This window comes from Oryctolagus cuniculus, chromosome 5 (assembly GCF_964237555.1).
Source record: "Oryctolagus cuniculus chromosome 5, mOryCun1.1, whole genome shotgun sequence".
Taxonomy (NCBI): domain Eukaryota; kingdom Metazoa; phylum Chordata; class Mammalia; order Lagomorpha; family Leporidae; genus Oryctolagus; species Oryctolagus cuniculus.
Window position 1 is genome coordinate 29,293,022 of NC_091436.1, and position 8,085 is coordinate 29,301,106.

At 40.7% G+C, this 8,085-nt stretch overlaps 1 pseudogene; it reads left to right on the top strand.

Annotated features, from left to right (window-relative positions):
- Window positions 1-6,294: 6,294 nt before the first annotated feature.
- LOC100347663 (small ribosomal subunit protein uS5 pseudogene) lies at window positions 6,295-7,047 on the top strand (annotated as a pseudogene).
- The last annotated feature ends 1,038 nt before the right edge of the window (window positions 7,048-8,085 follow it).

Below are 8,085 nucleotides of genomic sequence, written 5' to 3' on the forward strand. Positions count from 1 at the left end.
GGATAGTTAGAAGAGCCCAAGATCTGATGAATCCCAAAATACCAACATTTCCCTTCAAAATACCTTCCCTAGGGAACCTGACAGCCAATAGGGGGAACAATCAGCTCCTCTTCAGAAATATAAATTCTGTCCACCTCATCCATCCTCTAGGAATCTTTGAGTTCTGCACACCAAGGTATCAATTTATCTTATCTCAGGAAATGTAGGTCTGGGAAGAGGACAAAAACTAAGTGTTAAAGGCTTTGACTAGCAGGAGAGAGGGAACATGAATCCGCTGGTCTGCTGGAGCCAGTGTTTCTATAAAAGGAAGCAGAGTTCTACAGGGTAGACTACCATTCTCGAAAACTACTGTGTGGATCAGCCTGGGAGAGTCAACTTAGTCCAGACTTGGAAGGACAGAAAACTTCTACTGCCTTTGGACAGCTGGGGCTCTCTAGATACAACCAAGTCATTTCCAGAGAAGTGGATAGACCCCTTCATTGTCTCTTCATCCAGGCCATCCTTCCAAGCCCATGACCTGGGGGCACGTGGATAAATCTAATGCCAGCTCAACCTTCCCGATCATGCAGACAATTTTCTGCATTCTACTCTGATTGGAGTCTCATAGGATTTCTCTGCTGATGCTCCATTTCCTCAGTGAGAAAGACTCAACACTGATACACACTTGAGCCTGAATGCAGTCCAATTGCATTGGCTATTACACACAGTTTCCCCGACCTGGTTTCTATAAATAGATACAAGGAAAAACACAGGATCAAAATCTAAAAGCTATTGCAGGAAACTTTTCGCTTCAGACATTTGCCTGAAGTCAAGTTAAAATTTCAATTATCCCTAAAACACACATCTTTCTGTATTTTTAATAGAGATTCAGATTACGCTTCCTTGATAAGTCCTAACAGATGATCAATTTTGTTCTGTCACATGTGTTTCTTTTTATGAACAGAGTAGAATAGATGAGAACTGAATAAATCTTCTAGACTGTAGTGGATGTCATTTTACAAACGACAAGAATGAGGAATAGAAAAAACAGATCACTTTCCTGAGGTAACATATATTCATTCATTCTTCCAAACATATCAAATGCCTACTCTAACAGTCACAGTTGTAGATCTAGAGACACAGCAGAACATCATTATGCTAGGGCTGCTATTAACAAAAACAAAAGGTCAGAGCAGGTGAACAGGCTTAAACATCAGGAACTATCTCACCACTGGCGACCAAGAGACTGAGACCAAGGTGTTGGCTTTGATGCTTCCTTCTGTGGCCATGAAAGAGAATCTACTCATTGCCTCTCCCCTGGCTTCTCAGGGTTTGCTGGAAATCTTTGGCTTCCCTTGGCTGGAAGTATGGCCCCAGTCTGCACCCTGACCTCTGCATAGTGTTCTCCCTGTGTACATGTGCCTGTCTCTGGGTCTGAATTTCCCCTTTTATCCAGACTCAGTTATATGGGAGCAGGGGCTCTCCCCACTCCAGTATGACCACACCTTAACTCATTACATGGTTCACTACCCTTTTTCCACATAAAGCCACATTCTAAGGTATTCACAATTCAATTCACCATAGGAAGGACCATTGTCAAGGAACCTAGATGCAGATGTCAGGAGATTGGGTGAGTGGATGTGTATGCACACCAGAAGCAGTATTGCTGGGCGAGGCTATAGTGTAGTGAGGAGGCTTCCAGGGTTGCCACTTGGGACATGTGGCTCTCTGATGAAGTGCCCTTTGAGCAGATCTGAATAAAGTTAGGGGCTGAGTCTGGTGAAAAACCCAAGCGGAAGTACAATCAAAGCAAAGGGCACAACAAGTGCAAATGCTCTAACCAGAACCTCTCACTGATGCTTCTCACTGCAAAATGCTCCAAGGAGTGTTAACTGTGTCAGGTGGGATGTAGCCTACTATCAGCTCCTAGCCCCTCCCTCACCCTCTTGAGGATTCTTTAGAAGAAATATTGTTTGAGCATTACATGAAGCTAAGTGAAAACCAAAATAGGAATCATCCTTATCCTTCTAGAGTAACATTTTAATTACCCCATACTATTTTGTTGTACAATTCATGATGACTCGTGATAATCTCACTTTTCACCTGACTCCTGAGAGGAAGACCATCCAGTCTCTGAGGGAATTCTTTCCATCATGGATCATTAAATTATCACAACATGGGCAGGCATTGTAGGGCAGCAGGTTAAGACACTACTGGGGAAATCCTATCACATAGGGGAGCGCCTGGTTAAGTCCTGATTACTCTGAGCTTCTGATCCAACGTCCTGCTAATCTGCACATAGGAGACCTGGATGAAGTTCCTGGCTCCTGGCTTCAGCTTGGCCTAGATCTAGCTGTTGTAGACATTTGGGGAGGGAACCAGTACATGGAAGATTTCTCTCTCTCTTTGATAGATAGATAGATAGATAGATAGATAGATCTTTTTAAGAAAACCTCACATCAAAGCTCAATATACTGGACATTACATAATTGTTGATATTCTTTCTTTCAGGCTGAACTCTGACCTTCTGACATACTTTTTGGGCCTTCATTAACATAGAAAAATCTTTTTTCCTCTTCCATGTGGTAATTCAAAATCTTGAAGAGAAGTAGAAATTTTCTTCATTTCCTCATTGCCTTCCACCTCTACATGCTGCCCACCATCTCCGTAGTAGGTTTCGGCTAACGTACCTATACTAATTATGCTCACATATTTTTACTAAATTTTGAGACCAGGGATTCTATGTATGTTTTGAACAGTTCTGGGTTCAGTGGGAATATTACTTCTCAAGATATAGACATTACATTTGCATTAATCCAACCCAAGATTAAGTTAGCATTATTAATGATGATAAAGCAAGGTTAATTTAGACTAAGGACTGAGCAAATATATTTTTGACATCAGCTTTAGACTATACATTCAACTTTATATTTCGTCGTATCTGTTTTTGCCTTTCCACTTGCATGTATTGATATTGTTTCTGATCATGACTTCATGTCTACTGCAGTATAACAGAAAACACAAGTCCTCAGATTATTTCCACTGTATGACTCTGATCGAATCACTTGATTTCACTAAACGGCAGTTCTGCTCACTATTACAAAAAAAAAAAAAAAAAAAAGAGGCAGAGAGAGCTGTGATGGAGCAGCAAACCTTTGCAGAGCTGCGAGAATCAAAGGATCAAATGTGACAAGTGAATCGAAAGTATTCTGTAAAGTGGGAAGAACTATGCAAATGTTAGTTAACAGCAGTGATAGGACTGGCTTTTCTTCTTGATTTTGCCAACTGCAGCAGTGATAACTATATTTTCTGTGTGTGTAGCCAACTCATTGATTCAAATGCCAACCAGATTAAGAGCAAAATATTAATCAACATACTTTACATTTATTTACAACCTGTTGTGAATCTCTCCATTGTGACCTAACATGTATATCCTAAGTTTAACCCAGCCTCCAAGATCTCATGAGCCTGGCAATGCGTCAACACTGCATGGTATAGTAGTTATTATCAACAGCTTTGAGTCAAACACATTTGGCTTCAAGTCTAGCTCAGTCACTCACTAGCAATGTGACTTGACAGAAACTGCTTGATCTCACTGATCCTGTTTCTTATCTTCAAAAGGGGTGGTAAACAAATATCTAATGGGACTGCTATGGGTTGAAAGAAACACACAAATAGTGCTTGGCTTTTATTGAGCATTCCACAAGTAGTCACTGTTTTTATGATATCACTGTGAAAATTACATTTTCTTCCTCAGCCTCTGATCATATAAGGTAGCTCTATTTCAAAAGCAAGAAAATAAAGTAATCTGGCATGACATTCCTGGTGAACCTATCTATGTTCACTCCTAGTAGCCACCACATTCCTTTGTTAATACTCACAAACCATTAGCTTAAAAATCCATTATTGCCTTTTTCTGGGCTCACTGTACGAGAAGAGGTGACCTGTGCGTGTGGATTGTGGAGTCTATCCCATTTTTGAAAAAAAAAAAATGGATTAACATTTCCCTTATTCATTCATCTTTTGGCCTCTGGAAAAATCTCAGTAGATATTGAGACCAGTCTTTAGTTCACACTCACTCATGCAGAAAGAATATTCTACGCAACTACTATTTGCCCAACACTTCAGTTTTCTCAGTAGCCTGGCAGAACTTGCACCTGATACTGGCAACTCTAACTTATTTAAAGTGGCCAGGCTGTGTCTTACTGTCCACTCATCTCTACAAAGCCTGCTTTGCAGTGTTTGTAAATTGGACAAGTCATTTAATGCTGAGTCATAATTTCCTCCCCAGTAAAGCAGGATAATAATAACTGCTTTGACTACCTCACAGGGAGAAAACAAATGAGATGAAGTGTAGAAAGAAAGAAAAAAAAAAAAAAAAAAAACACGTCCCCTAAAAACAAAGCTCCCAAAAATATTAATTCAAGTTTTTATTTATTCTCATCCCAGCAGCCTGCAGACCACTTTCCTTGCTGTAGAGCTTGAAAGCAAAATATGAATGTAATAGTTCTGTTATCTGTTATCTTTGCACCATCTGCCCGAGGCAGCGTGGAGATCACTTCCTTGTTCTGCTAGTTTCAAACACGTATGAAATTGTCTTTTTGTGGTCTTTAATATTTTCCACTAGCCCAAACTTCATTATTTATTAGTTATTTTTACTCATATGGTATTCTATATTAAGATAGAAGTATAATAAGATCCAGCAAAACCAGAAAAAGGTAAAGATAACAAACATGAAAAGACAGAGATGGCTGGGTGAGAAAACCTAGGCTGGAAATAACAACTGAAAGTGTACTTAACTTCACTTTTTGGAAACAGCTGAAAATGGACTGGGGTAGCATGGGAGGAGTTACATTGTACTTTCTGGTTAATAACAGGACGATTAACAAGGGTTGCACTTTGTGTCCCACTGAACTCCGAGAGGCACCAGCACACAGAGGACATAAAGCAATCTAATGGAACAAACATGTCTAAGTTTTACAAAGAAGGAATTCTGTTGTCCAAATGGTCACTTTTATATATAATCCATAATAAAAGGTGAGTGAGTGATGTCAAACTGATTTTGTGAGGACATTTTTTAAAAACTTTTATTTAATAAACATAAATTTCGAAAGTACAACTTTTGGATTATAGTGGCTTTTCCGCCCATAACCTCCCTCCCACCCGCAACCATCCCATCTCCCACCCCCTCTCCCATCCCATTCATATCAAGATTCATTTTCAATTATCTTTATATGCAGAAGATAAACTTAGTATATACTAATTAAAGATTTCAACAGTTTGCACCCATACAGAAATACAAAGTATAAAGTACTGTTTGAGCACTAGTTTTACCGTAAATTCGCATAGTACAACACATTAAGGACAGAGATCATACATGGGGAGCAGGTGCACAGTGACTGCCATTGTTGATTTAACAGCTGACACTCTTATTTATGATGTCAGTAATCACCCGAGGCTCTTGTCATGAGTGCCAAGGCTATGGAAGCCTCTTGAGTTCACCAACTCTGATCTTATTTAGACAAGGCCATAGTCAAAGTGGAAGTTCTCTCCTCCCTTCAGAGAAGGGTGCCTCCTTCTTTGATGGCCCGTTCTTTCTACTGGGATCTCACTCACAGAGATCTTTCATTCAAGACATTTTTTGCCACAGTGTCTTGGCTTTCCATGCCTGAGAAACTCTCATGGGCGTTTTAGCCAGATCCAAATGCCTTAAGGGCTGATTCTGAGGCCAGAGTGCTATTTAGGGCATCTGGAAGGCATTTCTAAAGAAGGAAAAATAATCTTGTATGAAAATAAATATTCTAATTGCACAGCTTGATACAAGGCTAATTTTTTTTAAATCTAGGGTAATGAATTCTTATCATGCCTACTGAGTCATCTCTGTTATCTCCATTACAGATAAATGGCTAGGCTGCTCACATAGAGGGGCTGAGGTTATACAGGGGGCAATGAGGGACCAAGGATATAGTTTTTCAATATCATTGATAAAATGGAGAGCTTCACACTTTAGATAACTGGTGTATGGGTGGCAATGATCTATTTCAAAATTAAGATCATTTTGTCTAAAGAGAGGGCTTTCCCATCATCCTCAGGGAGGTGAAGCTTCCAAGCCGAAATTTCTCTTAGAAAACAATTTTGGATATACTGAAGATTTTATGCAAGAACCTAAAAAGAGCACAGTGCTACAGCATAGAGTAGGAGTCAACGAACTACACCAAATGAGCCAAATTCCCTTGCCACGTGTTTTGTAAAGAAAATTTTTATTAGAATGCAGCTACATGCTTCTTCTCCAAGAGAACACCAGATGAGGCTGGTATGGCAGAGGGCCTAGCGACCCTGTGGACTCTGGAATCAGAGGCCATGGACAAGAAGTGGCTTCCTGTCAACCAAGCTAGGCTGTCTGGTTAGGGACATGAAGATCAAGTCCCTGGAGAAGATCTGTCTCTTCTCCCTGCCCATCAAGGAGTCAGAGATCATTGACATTTTGCTGGGGGCAGCCCTCAAGGACATGGTTTTGAAGATGATGTCAGTGCAGAAGCAGACACCAGGTGGCCAGTGGGCCAGGTTCAAGACATTTGTTGCCATCAAGGACTACAATGGCCATGTCAGCCTGGGTGTAAAGTGCGCCAAAGAGGTAGCCACCGCCATCCTAGGGGCCATCATCCTTGCCAACATCTCCACTGTGCCCATGAGGAGAGGCTACTAGGGGCACAAGATCAGCAAACTATACACAGTGCATAGCAAGATGATTCAATCCCATGGTTCTGTGCTGGTGTGCCTCATTCTTGCTCCCAGAGTCACTGGCATTACCTCCACCCCTGTCCCCAAGAAGCTGCTGATGAAAACTGGCACTGATGACTGCCATGCCATACCTCAGCCAGGGAGTGCACTGCCACCCTGGGCAACTTCACCAAGGCCACCTTCGAAAAGACTGCATTCACCAAATCTGCCTATCAGGAATTCATGGACCATCTTGTAAAGACTCACACCAGAGTGTCTGTGCAGTGGACAAGGCTTGCGCTGTGGCTACTACATAGGTTTTTACACAAGATAAATAAAGTGAATTAAGCCTGTTCAAAATATTCCTTACCCAGCCCTTTGCAGAAAAGTTTCTTAGCCCCTATACAGAGCACAGGATGGTAACTCAAGTTGAAAGGGTTTCAGGGCTTCATTTATTTCTTCTTCCTCATCACAATAAAATAATTTAATAAAGCCCTCCCTCGTCAATATTTTTATTTTTATCACTGCAACTATGTTAAGGGCTCCTCCACAATGAACTGAATGCAAAAAACCCATACCCAAAAGGCTAAGTGAATTAGTGTTCATGGCAGGATTTCAGTGGAATACACCAAGGGGCATGTGCCCTCACCATTCTTTTTCCCTTTAATTTGAATCTTAATAATTTAATGGCACTGCTGTATGAACTGCATGCATTTCCTTTTGTTCTAGTGAACACAAAAACAGGCAGTCTCTTATAAGGAGACACTGAGTTAATTGCCATGAACAGGGTGGCTACAGATCAAGCTTGCCCTAATTAGTGCCAAAAAGGACAACAGATGAGTGGTTCTGAAACTAAGGCCATCCCTTTTGGTAGACATTTCCCTTTGCTTAACTGATTTATGGTGAATCATCTTGTGCAGCTAGTTAGCCATCAGTTCTGTAAATACAAATTTTATGGCTAGTATATTAGACCATATATCAGGAAGTTATGTTTCTCAAAGACAGAAATTTCATTCATCCTTCACTAATTTTTTTTTTTAATCCAGACTAAAATGAATGTCATGCTCAGTGTCAAGATCTTTGAGGTCTTCATCTCCCATAGCTGGTGCTCTGGGCAGACAGAAATTACTTCCTTCAGAGGATGTTGTTGGGGACCTTGACTTAAAGTCTTCTTTGCATTAACAGCAAGAAAGCCCAGAGACGCTCTCTAAGCCAGTCCTGGTAAGTATACAAGCCCTCACGGAACACAATGAGTCTACCCCTCTCCTGCCTTCATTTATTTTTCTGAGTCTCATTTTCCAGTTGTCCTACTTTCCTCACCCACTTATTTTTCACTTTATTTTATCTTGTGTGGTATTAATGGGTAATCCACCTTAAATCCTTTCT